Source organism: Nyctereutes procyonoides, unplaced genomic scaffold, assembly GCF_905146905.1.
Source record: "Nyctereutes procyonoides isolate TBG_1078 unplaced genomic scaffold, NYPRO_anot_genome, whole genome shotgun sequence".
In the NCBI taxonomy this organism is placed as follows: domain Eukaryota; kingdom Metazoa; phylum Chordata; class Mammalia; order Carnivora; family Canidae; genus Nyctereutes; species Nyctereutes procyonoides.
Genome location: NW_026575132.1, coordinates 15,959,246 through 15,979,959, shown reverse-complemented (window position 1 = coordinate 15,979,959; position 20,714 = coordinate 15,959,246). Strand labels below are relative to the sequence as shown.

At 43.0% G+C, this 20,714-nt stretch overlaps 1 long non-coding RNA gene across 1 annotated transcript in view; it reads left to right on the top strand.

The window, feature by feature from the left end:
- Positions 1-8,248: 8,248 nt before the first annotated feature.
- Positions 8,249-20,714, top strand: part of LOC129522905 (uncharacterized) — a 113,613-nt gene continuing 101,147 nt past the window's right edge. The window contains exon 1 of the long non-coding RNA XR_008667006.1: positions 8,249-8,375. This is a non-coding gene — a long non-coding RNA (uncharacterized LOC129522905). The remainder of the gene's footprint in view (positions 8,376-20,714) is intronic.

Genomic DNA, 20,714 nt, shown 5'->3' with positions numbered 1-20,714 from the left:
TACTGACACCCTGTAACGGTTATTAATATCTATTTTCTGGCACAGTGCTAAATAGTTTTTGTAACTGTGGTTTTGAATTGAACCAATAGAATACTTTTGTATTTGTGTGTCAGAATTTCTCTTACTTCTTCCAGGAAGGCAGCACCGAATCATTTTTAGGCCTTTTTTTTTTTAATTGAACTCTAATCGACATACAATATCCTAGTTTCACTTTTATATAACGTCATCTATCATTGTTGGTCCAAGATTAAACAGTGTTTTTGCTCTTTGGGCTCACATGACGCAAGGTATGAAAAGACTTATAATCAAAACACTCCTTAAGTGGCTTGGTGCAGCCCAGGAACGTTTTCTGGAATTACCCATAACATAGCATGAAGCCAAAGGCGTTTTAAAAACACCTTCTCTTTCTTTCCATCAGGACTTGTCCTAAGTTGTTGCTCACTGTCAGAGCTCGCTGCACACACATGGGCAGAGTACCTCTTGTGTGTAAGGAGTTATATTATCTGTTCAGGTATTAATATGCCTAACCAGATGGGCTCTAAGTGCTCCCCGGGGCCAAGGACAGAGTCTTACTCATCGCTTCAGGCACCTTCTTATGTGCCTGTTTATTGACTTAAACAGGGTGAACCAAACTCCACACCCAAAACCCAGGACACAAACAACTGGAATCAGAGGGCTGAGTGGAAGAGAGGGGAGGCATGGAAGACCGGGGCAAAAGATCGCGTTCTTAAAATTCTTAAAGGTGAGGAATTTATTAAATTAGAGGCCGAAGATTTCTTCTAAGAAAAAAATAATGGCAAAGTACAAAGATCGTATAGGGCATACAGGGAACACATTAGTTTTCTTCACAGTTTGGAGCTTTCTCTATGAAGGGCAGGCTGGGTGGGGGTTGGAAGTACTTTGCTGGGTTGTTGTGAGGTGGAATGAAAAAAAAAATCCCTGTATTTCTCTTAGCGCTGTCCCTAACTCGTGATTAGTAAGTATTAGATTCTTTTTTTTTGTATTAGATATTTTTATCACCATATTTATTGCATCCAATTAAAGATAGCTTTGTGTCACTAAGAAAAAACTTCCAATTAAATGATTACATGATTTCTTATAATCAAAATTATTTTCTATTTATTGAAAAATTTTAGACTTATTTAGATTTTAAAAAACCATATTCCATCCTCAGGCCATACATAAAAAAGAACTGTTGCATGATCAGAGTCTAATTCATCAGAATCACTTTCTGACTCAGAGATGTTGATTTCTGTGTTTTTTTTTTCTCACAATGTTTTCTGTGATATCAAGTGTCGGAAATTAGAAATGCAGCACTCATAAAATGAATCTTCTGCTGAATCCCAGGTTTTCTTGCAAACCATTGACACACACTCTTCTTGTGCTTGTTCTGTCTTTCCAGGAAGTGTCCACAGAGCATTCTCAGGCAACAACCAAATTCACACTCTTTCTTGAATTCCTGTATGTCACATCCTAACCTGCTTCTTCCATAGTCTTCCCCACACTAGTTCATGATAAGTCCATTGTAGGGGCTGCTGAGGACAAAATTCCTGGAGTCACTTTTGGCTCTCCTCTGTTAAACCCCACATCCAATCCCACCAAGATGTTAAATCCAGAACCTGGCTCTCATCTGCCTTCCTCCACTGCTGCTTCTTTAGCCTAAGGCATCATCATCTTTCACCTATAATCACCTCCAACAGGTTTTTCTGCTTTTGCCTTGGCTCTGTTACAGCTCTATCGTCAACACAGTGGCCTGAATGAATCTTGCAAAACTAAGTCAGCTCTTGTCCCTCCTCTACCTGAAACCAAGCATTAGCTGCAGGTTTCACTCAGAGTGAAAGCCAAAGTCTTTGGAGTGCCCTCCCTCCCCTGGCCCTACATAATTGATGCTCCCTGCTTCACTTCCCTCTTCCCCTCCTACTCTCTTCTGGGCACTTCCTCCAGACTCACTAGCCTCCTGGCTGGTTCTCAGTTTCACCAGGCATGCTCTTTTTGCCCTCTTTCCTCTGCTTGGAAACTGCCTCCAGGATCTGCGTGCTTAACTCCCTCACCTCCTTCAGGTTTTGCTCACATTCTCACTGAAGCCTTCCTTGGCCACCTGAATTAACACAGCAACCTGAACCTCCCCCTGTATCCTAGTCTACCCCGCCTCCCTTAACACACCCCACATTTTCTTTTTCCATAGCACTTAGCAATATAACATACTATAAAATTCACTTATTATGGTTGATTGCTTTTGAGAATTCTCACAAGAATTGAGAGGCAGCTTTAATTTGTTCAGCAATGATTCCCAAGTGCCCAGAACAGTACCTGAGAGGCATCTGTTAATACTTGTTGAATTGTACTGAACTGTGATAAATTCCACAACTGAGATCAGAGCAAGGTGGGATGGGAGTGTATGGAAATGGCCTGCACTGAGCAGGTCAAGAAAGACTTTGTGAAGGCTCAGGTGAACTTGCTTCCCGGTAAACAGACTGAGGTGGCCGAAGGAACCATGAAGAGCAATGAAATCACAGATGCAAAGTACTCCCTTGAGTATTGCTTCAGGTGAAAATTCAGATTGGACACTACCTATGATTACAATTCACAGTAAGCAAGTCAAATCCCATAGGTAATAAACTTTGTAAACAAATGTTTCAACAAAGCTTAGTTCTGTCTGGGTGTACCCCATTATTACAGTGAGCACTAATACCATTTCATGGTCAAACTGCCTTGGCCAGGAATTCCAGTCTGACCAGCCTCAATCTTTGTTTTGGTCAGTGGAGTGGCCAGTAATGAAATGCTAAGGTTCTGCTAGTCAAAATAGTAGTTAAGGATGTTGATAGTGATTATCTTTAGAAAAGAATGCTATGACATAGAGATTTTTCTCATTTGAGGTGTTCTTTCAGTGCAGACCAGGGATTGTCCTCAGAGATAGAGCTCTAGCTATATCGGTGCTTGGGATGAAACACAAATCTACTCTCAAATCAGCTTTGTAACTTATAATATATGATTTATGTGTCCTTAACAATCTGTGCCATCTGGTGGCTTCATATTAAATAATTATTCTTGATAATTAGATGTCAAGTTCAGTTGTTTCTAGCTGTTGGAGGAGTGTATGTGCTGTCAGCATGTAAATATAACACATTTTAGAATTGTACACTTTTTACAATGTTTACCTGTGCCCATTGAATTTCAGTAGGCAGATACAAGTCCCCTTCTGCCTTCCCAATGGTGACTCTTTTCATAGAGTCACTTAAGTTCAGGGGATCCCTGGGTGGCTCAGCGGTTTAGCACCTGCCTTCAGCCCAGGGCGTAATCCTGGAGTCACGGGATTGAGTCTGACATCGGGCTCCCCACATGGAGCCTGCTTCTCCCTCTGCCTGTGTCTCTGACTCTCTCTCTCTCTTTGTGTTTCTCATGAATAAATACAATCTTAAAAAAAATTGTAAAAAAAGAGAATCACCTAAGTTAAGTCCCTGGATGACACACATTAATCAATATGGATTATTAAAATGACTAAATCAAATACATTTTGATCCAGAAGAGACAGGTAGTTTAAGCCTCAAAGTGCTGGGGAAACTAAACTTAGTGTACTCATGTGTCTGTAAAATAGGTCTCGTTATAGTACCTATTTCAGTCTTTAGGAGAATTAGTATGTGTAACAGGAGTTAATATATGTAGGTCTTTGGCATATTTCTTTTATTAGTAGACTTTTTTTAAGAACAGTTTTAGATTTACAGAAAAAGAAAGCAGACAGGACAGAGAATATATGTACACCTATATATCCTCCTCTTATCCTATCTTAAGCTCAGTTTCCCATTAACATTGTAGGTACATTTGTTACAATCCATGAACCAATACTGATACAATACTATTAACTAAAGTCTTTAATGAATTCAAATTTCCTTAGTATTTACCTCACGTCCTTTTCCGTTTTAGGATCCATCCAGAATACTATATTATAATCCAGTAATTAGGCTCTCTTTGCTGTGATAATTTCTCTGGCTTTCTTGTTTTTGATTACCTTGACAGTTTTGAGGAATACTGGTCAAGTATACTGTAAAATGCCTCTCTACGGGAATTTGTTTTTGGCACATGTCTTTGGTTACAAAAGTGTTGGGTGTTGTTATTCTTACTTCATATTCAGGTTAAAATGTGGAATAGAGATGGGAAGTTGGAGATAGTTTTGCTGGATGTTCAGTATTTACTATTATTATTATTAAAGATTTTATATTTATTTGAGAGAGAGATAGTATGAACAAGGGAAGGGCCAAGGGGTGAGGGAGAGGGAGAAGCAGACTCCCCATTGAGTGTGGAGCCCAACATGGGGCTTGGTCCCAGGACCCCAAGATAAAGACCTATGATCCAAAGTCAGGTGCTTAATCAACTAAGCCACCCAGGCACCCCTAGATGTTCAGTATTTAAAAGAAAGATTTATTTTGAGGCTTGGTCAGTTTATCAGTGCTGAAAACTGGACAAATCTGGTTTGCCTACATCTGTCCATCCATCTGTCCATTCGATTTAGTAAATATTCACCAAGTCTCTATTGTGAGGGCAGAAGTGTGTTAGATGTTGAGGATTCGATGATAGAGAAAACAAAATTGCCCTCATGAAGCTTCTGGTCAAATATGGAGACAGTTAATAAGCAACTAAAGAAATAGCCTAAAAGATAGCTTATGATAAACAAGGAAAAGGAAGTATTTTTATATTTTATATTAAAGACTATCTCAGTAGGTGAGGGGAAGAAGGATTACTTTATTAGGATGGTATATTAGTTAGGGTCAGATTTAACTGAGAGGGATAGAAGACTTTAAGAAACAGGCTTAAGCAAAATAGGAATCTCCTTGTCATGTTTAGGAAATCAGGGAGTCAGTCTGGAGCTAAAGCGGCAGCTCCATAGAGTCAGAACCCTGGCTCCTTCCATCCTGTTGCTCTGCTGTGCATGGTTTCATTCCCTAGGAACATCTCATGGTGTAGGACTCCAGCCATTACATTTGAATTCCAGCCAGCATGAAGGTGAGAGATAGATAAGGGAATGCCCCCTTTCCCATTTTTGCTTATTTCTTGCTGACCAGAACTTAGCTGTGGCCTTACCCAGCCATTTTGCCTAGCTTTATCCAGGTGCCCAGATGCACCAGCTAAATGTCACAAGTGTTACTGGTATGGAACAACACTTGTAAATGCATCAGAATCACCTGCAAGACTTGAAACCCAAGTCTCTCATTCAGTAAGAGGCAAGAATCTGCATTTCTAGCAAGCTCCCATGTGTTGCTGATACTGCTGGTCCAGGACCACACTTTGAGAACCACTACCCAGAAGAAGGGGAGCATGGGTATTTGGGAGCAGTCTCTGATTTGGAGAATAATTTATTTTTTTATTTTATTTTTAAAAAATTTTTATTTATTTATGATAGTCAGAGAGAGAGAGAGAGAGAGAGAGAGAGAGATAGGCAGGCTCCATGCACCGGGAGCCCGATGTGGGATTCGATCCCCGGTCTCCAGGATCGCGCCCCGGGCCAAAGGCAGGCGCCAAACCGCTGCGCCACCCAGGGATCCCCTGGAGAATAATTTAGATGTTGATCATTTACATGTTTATACTGAGACAGATTATGCTTTCTGAGGTCTATGTCTCATCTTTGATATGTCAGATCTGGATAGCTCTACACAATTTAGTCATTTTTGTAAGAGGTTGGTATTTGAGTTATCTACTGTTGTGTAACAAACAACCCCAAAACAAGCTTAAAGCGTTCGTTAGCTTGTGATTTTGTAGGTCTGCAATTTGTGCAGGACTCAGTGCGGAAGGCTTGCCTCTCTCTCTTCTCCATGTACTGGCTGGTCATGACTAGGGCTGGAAGATGCCACATGGCTTCACTCTTACATCTGGGCCTGGGCACCTTGGTGCTTCTCTAGGAGACTCTTTCTAGCAACATAGCCTTAACTTCCTTACTTGGAGGCTTGGGGCTCCAAGAGGGTGAAATGGAAATTCTAAGTCTTCTTTAGTTCTAAGCCTAGAAGTCATACCGAGTTTCTCCTGCCAAAATCTGTTGGTTAGAGTGAGTCACAAAGTGAGCCCAGATTCAAGGGGAAAGGAGGTAGATGCCAAGCAGCAATGGGAAGGAAGAGTGGCAAAGTCCCATCACGGAAGAGCACGTGATTGAGAGGGATTGTTGTAGCTGTCTGGTTATTACCTGTCGGCCACAGTCAGGAATGAGAATGCCAGTTTCATAGTAGGAATCCCTCATAATTGTAACCACGGACATAGACCATTCATTATATTTTATCCTTACCAAGACCAGAGTATGATTTGGATAAAGCACTTCCAAATTTTCTTTTTGATGCACTGCTAGAAAAGAAGTGTGGCAAAAAAAACAAAACAAAACAAAACAAAAAAAAAAAAGAAAAGAAGTGTGGCAAGAGCAAACAGAATTTTAGAAAGTCTTATTAGTTATCATAAGTAGCTTTCCCATAACTTTATAGGTTCAAAAGTTCAAACACAAGAACATAATTTGGAAATATGTTCATAAATATTTTCTCACTGGCCTTCTTCAGAGACATGGGTATTTTATTTATTTATTTATTTATTTATTTATTTATTTATTTATTATTTATTTACGATAGTCACACACACAGAGAGAGAGAGAGGGGCAGAGACACAGGCAGAGGAAGAAGCAGGCTCCATGCACCGGGAGCCCGACGTGGGACTCGATCCCGGGTCTCCAGGATCGCGCCCTGGGCCAAAGGCAGGCGCCAAACCACTGCACCACCCAGGCATCCCCGAGACATGGGTATTTTGATTGAAAGTTGTGATCTCAAATTTTGAAAGTCAGCATTTAAAATATAAGGTTCTCACACCCATCCAATGTGAATTAATGCTCTAAAAGAGGACATGTTTATAGTGTATTTTGATAGGGTGTATTGCGTTGGCTGAGGGTAAGAGACTCCTCTCTCCCTCCTCCCTCAATGAAATCTCTGCAAGCGCTTGAAATTTTACCAGGAGTGATTATTTGTTCAAGGATTGCTCATTTTCACTGGCTTCTTACATAGCAAATACTTCTGGGAAGGGAAGGGTGGAAGTAAGCAGCACTGTACTATGAATAATTTACAGGAGCAGTTGTCTCAGAATCCTGAGAGTCCTGGATGCCTTTGCAGGAAGGGGGTGCTGACGGCAGGAGGTTGGCCAGATGGGGATGGGAGGGTGAAGACAGAGTTACTGAGCCCCAATTTCTTTACTTCGAACAGACTGCTGCTTAGGTGGCATGCATTAGGCTTATGGGATGTTAGAATAACCAATTCCATACTGGCTTTTTATTGTGGAGAGAACATTTTGCTCCTATAATATGATATCATACATTCTTTGTGTGTGTGTGTGTATTTTTTCTAAACATTTCTCCAAAGAGTATTTTTTACCCCTAAAATAGCTCCAGCCGCCTGCTTTGAGGTTTTCCTCTTACAACAACGCTGAGCTTTTGTGATTTTCCTTTGGAGTGGAGTATCTCCTCCTGCCCTTCCTTCTCAGCCTATTTTCCAAGGTCCAGAAGAGAGTGCTGGTGTTCTCCTGGGCCTCTGAACTTGCCTGCCCGCTGTGGGACAACTCCAGCAGGGGCAGAGACCGTGCAGCTTGCTCACCAGGTGTTGAATGGACCGCAGGGTGGAGCTGCCCCACAGCCTGTGTTTTCCCCGCGTGAATAGCAAGCTGATTGCCCTCTTTGATTCCTTAAGGGCACTGGGGTGCTCCTTTTCATGTAGGCCTTCACGCAGTGTAAACGAATCCAACTCAGAAGCCCCGAAGAGTTACATTCTTGGGAGCTGCCTTTGTTCGAGGAGCTAATACAGGGCAGAGCTGTGATTTTATTATTCCCACAGAAAGCCAGAGCCTGTTCGCTGGTTCAGATGAAAAGCTCTGTGACTAACAGGATTCTTTCTTCGTTGCTTTCTTTTTTTGGGTTACATTTCTCCCATTAGCTGCCAGGTTGTTTCACAACATTTCTCCCGGCTGAAGTGATTTATCACGCAGAGTGAAGGAGAAGTGGGGATTGTCTGCTTTCCTTTTACCCCCTGACGCCAGGGCTTCTGCTCCTGTAATCAGGACAGGCCAACACCCATTACTTAGGTGGTGTGGGCCGAGCAGAGGAAACTTGACTCACAGTTGTTACCATTCTGGAGAAGTCCTGGGATATGGGGCGGTGAGCCAGTTGGGGTGCAGTCTGCCTCCTGGTTCTCCCTTCTAAAGCCAAAGGCTCTTGGAAGACGAGCCTTAGTTTTGCAGCCAAACTAAAGATGGAGGTCCTTCTGCTGTAGTCCTGGGGATCGACTCCATACGGATTTTACAGTTAGCCAGAGGCTGCTGTAACCCCAACTAGAGTGACCAGGATCCTGTCTCTTTTAAGTCTCCAGGTAGGCTCCCACCCCTACCCCAGCCCCGAGCTGATTGGCAGGATCCCAGGGGATACCCCCAGGCTGTTGACAGGACACCCCTGTCTTGCTCTTCTTAGTTACTCTTCTTCCCAACCACTTCATATAGACAAGAATGTTTTTTTGAAAATAAGTGGCAGATGGGCAAATCCCATTAGTTGTTTAGTGTCATGACAATAGCTGAAGAACAGCTAGGTGATAACAACATTTAAGTCTTGAAAGCTTGCAGGCCTCTACCTGAAAAACAGGTGAGCCACAGGCAATGAATGAATTGGAGGAAAGTGCTAATTTACTAACAAGGTGGCCCAACAAGATGTAAGCAGGTGCAGAACCAATGTAAATACAACCCCTGGTATCCTCCTGGGGAAATTTGTGCTGGTGGGTCCTCCAGCCCCCAGCCTCGATGCACGGGCTCCAACTAACACCTAGAACCACCCCAGTTACTGGGCCGGTCCTGACAAGTTGGGAGCGGGTCAGCTCAGCGTACTGTAAAAGTGTAGCCAGGAAAAGGGAAACCACGCTGAGCATTTGAAACTGAGGGAATTTAATGCGGGTGTTTATTAGGAAGATGGAAGAGCTGAGAAGCCAGACAACCAATGGTGAGATACCCCAAAGAATGGGAACAGCTGGAAGCCACTGCTATTTCTCAGCTGGAGGTCAAATAGGGGGAGGTGAAGCCTGAGGGTCCTGGGGTGGAAGCCACCGTGGGTGGGCCTGGTGAAAGCTGGAGTGGAGAAGAGATGCCAGAGACACTGCCTGGGCGTGGGGGGGCGGGTAAAGTCCCCTGGGAAACACAGCTCACAAGGGTCAGTCTCCTGCGACCCAGGGCAGAGCAGCAGAGATAAGAGCTGACCCAGGCAAGGAGCCTGTGTGTGTGGGTGTGTGGGGGGGGCATGGGGGATCAGAATCCAGTCTTACTGGGAGCAAACCTTGTGTCTGCAGGGACTCCTGGCTGTCGTGGCTTCCACTGGCGGCCGCAGATCGTATGAGAGAGTGCAGTGGTCAAGACCACTATACAGTTCTCGCTAGGAATGTGGGTCACGTGGACGTATGCATGGATTAAAAAATCACTGAACCGTAATATCTAAGTTGTACTTCGATAAAATGTTAAAATACACACACACAAAGAATATTAGGCTCTGGAGTGACATGTCTGTTTGCTACTAACTTGCTCTTACAGACGGGATTGTGTTCCCTCCTCCCACCCCCCAAATTCATGTGTTGAGGCCCCAACTCCCAGGGTGACTGCATTGGGAGATAGGGCCTTTTAGAAGGTCACTAAAGTTAAGTGAGGCTATAAGGATAGGTCCCTAATCTCACAGGACTAGTGTCCTTGTAAGAAGAGAAAGAGAAGCCAGAGATCTTTCTTTCTCTACACAAAAGAAAGGCTGCGTGAGGACAGCAAGAAGGCGGCCACCTGCAAGTCAGGAAGAGAGGCTCCACTAGACACCAACCCTGCCAAGCACCATGATCTTGGTCTTTGAGCCTCTAGCACGCTGAGAAAATAAATTTTTGTTTTTAGATCACCCAGTCTGTGGTATTCTGCTACAGCAGCCTGAGCTAAAGACTCGCTGTGTCACTTTGAGCAGATCACACATCTTATTTCTTCATCTGAAGAATGGAGATAATCAAGTTCCCTCCTCACAGGGTTTTGGGGACAATGAAGTGAGATAGGAGTTCAAAGCCCTCAGCATATAGTAAGCATGTACTTGTAGCTCTTGCTATTCATACCCCTGAATCTCTGCCTCAGTATCCCTGCCTGAAATTCTGGGCCTCCCCTATTCTCAGATGCTATCTCCTCACACAAGATCTTGCTGGTCCTCACCCTGTCTCCAGCCCATGTTAGGGATCCTGCTGGCATTGGTCAGAACTGTCACCTGCCTTTTAGCTGTCTGTGTGCCACTTTCTGACACCATCTCCACCCTGAGAATGTCGTGTCCCTACAATTATGTGCTTTGGTCCGTTTACCAAGTGGCTTGTGGCTGAGCCAGCTGTATCGGTTTCCCATGACCCCATCCTTTCTGGTCCTGGCTGCATCCCACCAGCCTGGGTGCTGAGGTCGGCCCGACATACTTCCCATCTCCGTTAGACTCCAGGCTACTTGCACAGACCTATGGAGCTGTGGCAGCTCTAGATTTTTCTGTCTAGAAATGGATTAGGCTGGAAAGGGGTGAATGGATGAGCTTGCTTTCGTATGTATAGCAAAATGCTGTTTTATTATTTTTTTAGAGATTTTATTTATTTATTCATGATAGACCTAGAGGGGGGGGGCGGCACAGAGACACAGGCAGAGGGAGAAGCAGGTTCCATGCCGGGAGCCCGATGTGGGACTCCATCCGAGACTCCAGGACCACACCCTGGGCCAAAAGCAGTCGCTAAACCGCTGAGCCACCCAGGGATCCACTGTTTTATTTTATTTTTTTTAACTTACATTGTGGATTTATTTGGGGTGGATTTTGGGAGAAATAATGAAAATTATGTATACGTGTGGGGTTGGTAGGTGGATTAGCATCAGTCCCTTACTGGGCACATTGTTGCTAATTTAATGTGTTAGAATCTGTGGTTGTCTGTCTGTAGTTTGTTGGGTCATTTGTAAGCAATGGTTCTCAGGTTTGTAATGAATGGTGTCTATTAGTTTCTAATTACCGTGTAACTCAAATTTAACAGCACAAACCAACACACACACTTGTTATCTCATAGTTTCTGAAGTTTTTAGTCTTTTAAAATTATACACATGAGGGCAGCCCGGGTGGCTCAGCGATTTAGCGCCACCTTCGGCCCAGGGCCACCTTCGGCCCAGGATGGAGTCTCACGTCGGGCTCCCTCCATGGAGCCTGCTTCTCCCTCTGCCTGAGTCTCTGCCTATGTCTCTATGTTATCATGAATAAATAAATAAAAATCTTAAAAAAATAAAATTATACACATGATACAAGCTGGTAATAAGCTTAAACATTGAGAAGTTTATTAAGTAAAAATGATAAGCCCTTATCCACCTCTATTCTAACTCTCCCAGAGAAATGATAACTGGTCGCTGCTAGTACATCCATACATTTTTTTTGGTAGGCTTATATGAACATAGGTTCATAAGATATGCTCCCATTTTTATGTGAAACAAGAATGGACTCACAGTTCAGTTAGGTTAGGTGGGACTTCTGTTTGCAAGTGATAGAAACTCGACATCAGCCATTTTTGGCAAAAAGAGGAATTCACTGGCAGAAGAATTTAAACCACAGGACTCAATCTCTCTGTGGTTGTCTCTGCTTCCCTCAGACCAGCATACTCCACAGGCTGGAACTCTGGTCACCAGAAGCTGCCTGGCTCCCAACTCCAGGCTTCCCCTCACAGAGGGCTTATCGCTTCTCTTAAGCTCTAAATAGAGCATTCCCAAGAAGGATGTTGACTGGCCATGAGTACCATTTAAAGTACTTTTGGCTGCAAATAACAGAAACCCCAACTGTGAGTGTCTTAATAAAGATTTATTCTTTTCATGGAACAAGATGTCTAGAGGTATTAGACTAGAGCCCAGGGATGCCATGCTTTTTGCATCAGTTTTTTGAGCAATTCCCCTGGTCTTCCCCTCAGGGTTGCAAGATGGGTCCGGCGGCTCAAAACATCATGTTCTCATTTGGCAGGGTCTTTCTCTACCTGGCTTCTCTCAAAAGCAAAACCCGAGACAAAGGCTGTTGTGTGGTGGCCTGGGGAGGTGATCGCAGGGAGTGGGAGTAAGAATCTGGGAAAGAGGGACAGCCAACATAAGGAAGCATTACTGAGTGGGCTGGTGCTGTGGGCGACCTGCTGGTACCTCCTGAGGGGCCTTATGAAACACATCTCAGGACTGTCTGGTGGGGGACAGAGAGGGAGACGTTTTTCTATCAGCATGCTCCCTCCTCCCCTAACTAAGCAATATGACAACATATTCTCCAGTCGGTGTATGTGTCTGTGGTGTGCACAGTTCGTAGCTGCAGCGTCATGCAGCTGAGCCACACTGCCTGTTCTGTTAATGGGTATTTAGACTGCAGTCCTGGTTTTATATTGAGTTGTCACAAACATTGAAGGGGGCATGGCTTCCCTGCTCTCCAGGCCCCCCACCCGTCCCCTTGGTCTCAGAACTGAAGAACTTTTATCCCCTTTCAAGACTTTGGCACATTGAAAAATATAGCAATATATCATCTTGCCAAAACATAACTATTTCACACTAACCTATTCAGAGCAAAAATAGCAAAGAGGTAAAAATAGCTTTTAAGTAGCCAAATAGATGTCAAAGAGTTACAAATTCCAGCTGGACCGGGCAGCCCTGTGTGGGACGTTGCTCTGGTTCGGGCTGAAATCTCAGGCACTTGCAAGAGAGGGCTTTGTTGAGGAGCCCGTTTAACCTCATTTTACTCACAATTCTGACTAGCTTGGTATCCTAGTTACTATTTCCACAAATGAGAAGGGGAAGGAAGCAAAAGGAAGCCACACTGCCAACTCAAATCAAAAAAAAGGGGCCCCTCATGACAACAAAAACAAAACAGCAGAAACAATAGGCCGAAACCCTTTTAAAAATGTCCCAAACATGCAAAGGAATACAGGCATCCAATCTACTCCGTGGAACAGGAGAACCACGGGGGTTCACAGCCAGAGAGAACTGTTAAAATCCCGTTCAGAGTCTTCTTTACGAGGCATGGAAATGGAGAATTTATTTTATGCTGTTATATCTTTTCATCCAGTATTGATTCAGTCCGATTGTTCTTTTTGCGCAATATTTTGGAAAGATTTCCTAATATGTAGGTTTCAAGTGATGAAAAAGTTGATTCTCAAACCTCTGGGGAACATCACTGTCCAAACTGGTTTCCATGGAGTTTTAGCCATAAAATTTCCTCCAGCAAAGTGGTTGGGTAACCATACAGAATGCTTTCTCTACCTCCCTGCATAAGGGGGTGGGTGACATTAACCTGTCTTCACCTCTAAATCAGGCCAGGGGTGTTCCATTTTGTGAGGGCCCAGGGACAGTCACTCACTAGGCATCCTTGTGCAGTGATGGGTTAAGGTAGGTAGGCAAATGTTGAGACATTCATCCATCCTCCTAGAAATTTGCCAGAAGTGTTAGAGGTGAGCTAGAATGGAAGGGGCGAGAAAATCTTTTTTTCAGGAGGAAAGGAATTCAGGAACTTTTTCTACAAATGTTCTGTATATAACAAAATGTCATTCCTTTTTTGTTCAGTTTGTCTAATTTGTAAATGGTGATACCCCAGCCATGGTACCAGTGAACCAGGGTATTAGCGTGTTTGTGAGTATGATTGTGCACGTGCACCCGGTCACTTGAAATTGGCTTATAGCATTGAATAATTTTTTTTTCTTTGTTCAAGAATCTTGTTACTTGTTACTCCTGGTATTAATGTTACCACTCCATTTTGTCCCCTCATTGTTATTTCTTCCTCTGTTCTTCCTGGGGTTTTTTTGGTTTTGTTTTACATGTTGTGGTAGACAAAATAATGCCCCCACTCAAAGGTATGCATGCCCTAAATCACCAGACACAGTGTGTATGTTATATTACAAAGCAAGAGGAATTAAGGTTGCAGATGGAATTAAAGTTGCTAATCAGCTGGCCTTAAAGGAATGAGATTATCCTGGATTATCTGGTGGGACACAGGGAAGCACAAGATTCCTTAATGCAGCAAGGCAGAGGCAAAAAAAAAAAAAGTCAGAAACAGAGAAATGGCCCTGTGAAAAAGACCTGCCTTTGATGATTTTGAGGATAGAAGGGAGTCACCACTTAAGGAATGCACAGTCTTTAGAGGCTGGAACAGGCAAGAAAAACAGAATCTCTTCTATAGTCTCCAGAAAGGAATGCAGCCCTGATGACACCTTGGTTAGCCCAGTGAGACCCATTTTAAACTTCTGACTTCCAGAACTCTCAGATAATAAATTTGTGTTGCTTTAAGCCACTGAGTTTTTGCAGCAAATTTGTTCCAGCAGCAGTAGAAAAACGAATACACATTTAAAACATATTTAGGAAGTGTTTACTACATGCTCAACAGTGTATATGGGGAGGAGATACAAAGGTAATGTAAATGCTGTCACACTTTCTCACAAATGATGGATGGTTCACCCAGAAGATAAAATAAGGTCTTTTTTCTTTTTTTAAAAAAAAGATTTTATTTATTTATTCATGAGAGACACAGAGAGAGGCAGAGACACAGGCAGAGAGAGAAGCAGGCTCCCTGCAGGGAGCCCAATGTGGAACTCGATCCCAGGACCCTGGGATTACAACCTGAGTTGAATACAGATGTTAAACCACTGAGCCACCCAGGTGTCCCATATAAGGTCTTTTTTTTTTAAAGTTTTTATTTATTCATTTGAGAGAGAAAGAGGGAGAGAGCAGGGGGAAAGGCAGAGGCAGAGGGAGAAGCAGACTCCCTGCTGAGCAGGATGTGGGGCTCCATCCCAGGACCCTGGGATCGTAAACTGAGCCAAAGGCAGATGCTTAACCGACTGAGTATCTCAGGCACCCCAGGTTTTATTCTATTATATAGACCCTTAGCTGTCATTATTTAATGCTCCTAGCTGCATAGGCAACTTGACTAATCTAATCCTCCACATTATTAGTGCCTTTTGATGCCAGGAGCTGTGTATGCAATGATAAGGGAGATACAGTGATGAAGTTACTTAATATGACCAAAAAGAATTCTTCATCTCTGCTACAACCCAATCTGCTCCTCCTGCAGTCTTTTTCTGATCTTCCAATTCCTCAAATGCCAAATCTACAAAATAATTGGAGCGGAAGTTTCCAACCAGTGGTGTATACGGTTGCTGTGGCAGGTGTGAAGGGGCAGATGAAAATACAGTACCTAGGCTTGCCCCTGGAGATTCTGACTCAGTCTGCAGCAGAAGCATTTGGCTATATAGGTTTTTTGTGGGGAGAGCCCCCAATGTAATTGTTAATCTTGCTTTAGAGAGTAAGATAAACAGGCTACAAAAGAAATGACCTTTTAAGCGTTTTTTGTTATCATATAGGTGGTACTATATTATTTAGTTACAATGTAATACAGTTATAAATTTAACAACAAAGAGAGTCATTCAAAATCTATGCATTTGGGAAATAACAAAGCACATTTGTAAATAATTCAGCTTTTTTTTTTAAATGATTTTATTTATTCATAAGAGACACGGAGAGAGAGAGAGGCAGAGAGGCTCCTCCTGCATGCAGGGAGCCCGACTTGGGACTCGATCCCAGGTCTCCAGGATCAGGCCCTAAGCTGAAGGTGGCGCTAAACTGCTGAGCCACCCGGGCTGCCCTAATTCAGTTTTTTTTTTTTTAATTTTATTTTTATTTTATGATAGTCACAGAGAGAGAGAGAGAGAGGCAGAGACACAGGCAGAGGGAGAAGCAGGCTCCATGCACCGGGAGCCCGATATGGGATTCGATCCCGGGTCTCCGGGATCGCGCCCTGGGCCAAAGGCAGGCGCCAAACCGCTGCGCCACCCAGGGATCCCCCTAATTCAGTTTTTGGATGAAGAAGGAGTCAGGGTAAAATTGCAAAATACTCAGAATGAATGAAAGTAGTATGTATCAAAACCATAGAAAGCAGCCAGAGTGGCATTCAGAGAGAAATTTATAGCCTAAAGGTTATTAGAAAAAAAGAAACACTGAGCATAAAGTACCCAGGTTAAGAAGATACAACAGGAACAGCAAAAATAAATCCTAAAGAGTGAATGAATTTATGGAAGATTAAATATAAAAGCAAAATTAATAAAGCAAAATCATCTTAGTAGAATTGATTAATAAGACCCAAAATTTGTTCTCTAAAAAAAGAATGGATAAACAAACTTTGGTTATGATAAATAAATGATGTTAGTAGTAGTGGTGGAGGTGACAGTAGCAATAAGGAAATGTGTATGTAATGCTCTGTGTCAGACATTTATTCCTCACGGAGCATGCTTGTGCTTCCTACATTTCTGGGCCCTCTTTCCCATGAGCGAAATACTGGTCACTGAACCGGCAGCAGAGTGGCACGTGCACTGCTTAGCCAAAGCATTTAGGAGCCTCTGTGTGATCCCCGAGCTCCCTCTCATCCCTCCCACCTCTGCTGTTGTGAGCTTGAAAGCCAGGTGCTGAGATAGTGAAGGCCATTCCATGGAAGAGCCTGGATGACTGTCCATGATGACCGACATCCCCAGATGAAGGGCAGATACTCTGGGGAGTTGCTCAGTTGACATAGCAGTCTGTGGGGGCAAGAAATTAAACTTTGCTCAGTTAAGTCACTGACTCATGTTTTAATGTAGCATAGTGTGGCTCATCCTGACTAATTCATGTTTCATAAAATGTGGCCTTTCTAGAGGACCTCTCGGTTATTAGATAAATACATGTAACCTAGCCAATTTATTGTGGACGGATAAGTGTAGGGAGAGAGTGGAAAAGGAGAGAGAAGCTGAGCTCTTCATCATTTATCATTTTTCCTTATCCATTTTCTAGACAAATAAATCTGAAGTCCCAATTAGTTACCAAGACCTGCTCGCCCAGGCTGTTTGTGTCCACAAATATATGCACACCTCACAGCCTGTAGAGGGGAAGGGTTTCCAGGCACTTCCTTTACTGTTTTCTGTTTAGAATTTTTCTTTTAATTTGTTGATTCACTGTTGCTTTAGAAAGATAATAAGATTCAGGGCAGCCTGGGTGGCTCAGCGGTTTAGTGCTGCCTAGAGACCTAGGATCGAGTCCCATGTCGGGCTCCCTGCATGGAGCCTGCTTCTCCCTCTGCCTGTGTCTCTGCCTCTCTCTCTCTCTCTGTCTCTCATGAATAAATAAAATCTTAAAAAAAAAAAGATAGTAAGACTCAGCATCAGCTCTTTTTCTGTTGTTTCTAACTCCAATCGACTATTAGTGTGATTTATCACAATTAAGTCATTGCAGCATTTTTTTTTCACCAGAATGAGAATGTGGAAATCCAACCCACAGGTCTCTGCATTAAATGGCCTGTAACTGAATTTGAGTTGGTTTTGATGCTTATTCTTGTGTTCAGAGTGCAAGAGAGCAAGCTGTTCATTCCCATTCATTGAAACGCTGGTTTGATGTTATTTGTACAAGAGTGTTTTAAAGTATCATATTTCAGAAATGTTGGAATATTTTTTTATTTTTCAAAAAAAACCTTTTATTTTTCAGTAGATTGAGATTTACAGAAAAATTGTGAAGACAGTACAGAGTTCCCATATTACCCACACTCAGTTTCCCCCATGATTCACATCTTACATTATTATGGTACATTTGGTATAATTAATGAATCAATATTGCTTCATTATCATTAATGGCAATCCATTCAAATTTCCTTAGTTTTTACCTAATGCCCTTTTGCTGTCCAAAAATCCTTTCTATTAGTTACTACATTTAGTTGTCATATTTTCTTAGGCTTCTCTTAGCTATGAAGGAATGTTGGAATATTGAAGCATGCAGTGATTTGGTGTATGAGGTCAGTTTGTCTGAGTTCATATCCTGACTCCACTGCCTTACTGGCTAGGTGAACTCGGGCACTATTTAATCACTTGAGCCTCAATTTCCTTTTCTGTAAAATGGGAGTAATAAGAGTTACCACCTCAAGGGGTAATGGTGGGGACCAGAGGTGATACCTTCCGTAAACTGCTCAACAGGTGTTGTTTGGATGCTGCTGGTGGCAATGGTGATGCTTGTGACTGAGCAGGTTTGAGAGTACTCTGGCCACACGGGGCTGGCATTCACGAGCTGCTTTGCCTCTTACTACCTGTGTATCTTTGAGCAACTTACCCTCTCTCATTTTCAGTTTTCTCATGTATGAGCGAGGATAATTATAGCTGTCTGGTACACCAGTTGGGAAGATTAAGTCAAATAGAGAATTACAAATAGTGTTTAGCATGGAGATGGGGACACAAGGCACTCAACAAATGACAGCTATTATTATGAAAACCAGAAATTGGAAAACTGCTATTTAGTTTACCTATATAGCACAAATATCGTTCAAAACAATATTCTGTGTCACCACGCTCTCCACTCCTTCCTGTGGCCTTAAATATCACTATTATCATCTTCTGAATTACAGATCCTTTTTTTAAAACAGATTTTATTTATTTATTCATGACACACACACACACACACACACACACAGAGAGAGAGAGAGAGAGAGAGAGAGAGGCAGAGACACAGGCAGAGGGAGAAACAGGCTCCCCATAGGGACCTGATGTGGGACTCGATCCCAGGACCCCGGGATCATGCCCTGAGTGGAAGGCAGACGCTCAACCACTGAGCCACCCAGGCATCCCTATAGGTCAGATTCTGATACCAAGAATTCCAGTATGCTCTCTGATACTTTTTGGTTTTATCTTAATATCTAGATTTCATGAAGTTTCGTACTTGGAGACTTGAAAACCTTTTTGTTGCTGTTACATATTTTACTTGTCCCTGCTGGGCTAAACTTGGGGTCCATGTTTTTGTTTTTCCACTTTTTTCTCCTTTCTTCCTTTTTGCATCCGTCTTCCTTCTGGTCCTCCCTCCTTGGCTTCTTCCCTTCCTCCTTTTTAATCTGATACACCTCCAAACTGTAATCCTGAAAACTCCCAGCAGCAGGAAGGACTAGATCTGTTCTGTGGAAGAGCGACAATAAGAAAGCAATATCGAAGCTAACACTGACCTTTTTGGGTACCGTATGTCCATCTAATGTCACCTACCCTGCCATGCAGAGGCCACCATGGCTTTCACTCTCATTTCTGCTTAGACTTTACATTCTCCAAATGCACTGTTCATTTCAGGTCACAAACAATTGATAATTTTTAGCCTATTTTTCTTTCTTCCATGCTACTGTAAACATGTTAGCTCCCAACTCTCTCTTGCATGCTAATTTTAAGTCGTTAAAGAAGATGATAATCAAAATCCAATCTTGTCTTGCAAAGTACCTCAACAATATAAAAGGGTATTGCTTTTGGGTCAAGTCCTGGCCACACAGGGGAAAATGTTCTAGGCAAAGCCAACGACTTTTTCCGAGACTATATTCGGAGACTATATCTATATCCATTTGTTTGTTTGGCACCAAGCTTGAGGGGAGGTGGCATTATCTAGATTGTCTCTGATAAAGAAGATTCCCACTTTTTGAAAATGGTATGTTTTATTTCTGGAGAAGAAAAAGGTACCAATGGTGTTGATGCTAATGTTAATATTTTTAAAAAAGATTTCATTCATTTGAGGCCGAGAGAGAGAGAGAAAGAGAGAGAGAGAGAGAGAATGAAAGTGGGGAGGAGGGTCAGAGGGAGAAGCAGATTCCCCACTGAGCGGGGAGCCCAATGTGGAGCTGGATCCCAGGACCCTGAGATCTTGACCTGAGCCAAAGGCAGATGCTTAACTTACTGAGCCTCCCAGGGATCCCAATGCTAATGTTAATATTAACAGCTATTGTGTGGGGCTCATAATCTTTTCTCTGAAGAGGGGAGGGTCACTGTGAGGTCTGCGGAACCAGGGAGAGAGTCTTTTCTTCAGGCACATCTGACAAGGCTTTTGGAAGAACAATGGTGGGAGAAGCAGAGGCAGATCTGTGGTCAGCCTCTGGGCCCTTCTGAACTGTGGGAGCACAGCTGTGTCCTTCCACTTTGAGGGGGCAGGATGGCATCATGGGGAAGAGCACAGGCACTGGAGGCAGACCTAGCCAGCTTCGAGGGCCAGCTGTCATTTGCTTGTTGTATGACCTTGTATAAATTGCTTACGTTTGCTAAGCTTTGGTTTCCTCATCAGTGAAATTGGGGCAATGGTGACACCTTTCCTTGGGGGCTGTCGTGAGGTCTGAGAGTGCATGCATGGAGAGCTTGTCACATAGTGCCAGGCACGTGGGGAACTCAGTAAATATTTAATATTGTAGCAGCTGTTTTAGAATTACTATTATGTTATTATCTGTACTAAATTCTACAATTTAATAATTTAGTTGAGGAATGAGAGTCTTTTCCCCTCCTCCAAACAGTCATGTAATCCTTGACTTCCACCCCTGTGTTTAAAACAGGAATGGCTTATTTTCTTTTCCTGTGTTTTCTTTGTTTGTTTGACTATAAAGAGGATAAATCATCTTCTTTTCTTCCTTCCCACTCTTTTTTTCTTATCTATTTGAATACAATAAAACACCATGCCTAACGTGGGTTTCTCTGTAAGCCACACAGACATCAGAGAAAAGGGGTTGCTTCCTCTTGCCCTTTGAAATGTGGACTTGGCTACTGTGGGTCCTTGCTAATGAGAAACAGTTCTCGAACTCTCGGGAGCCTGACTGCTTGGGCTTGAAGGATTCAGACACCGGGTCTCACTAGGGGTGATTTCGTTCTTGGATGGTGGGGACTTTG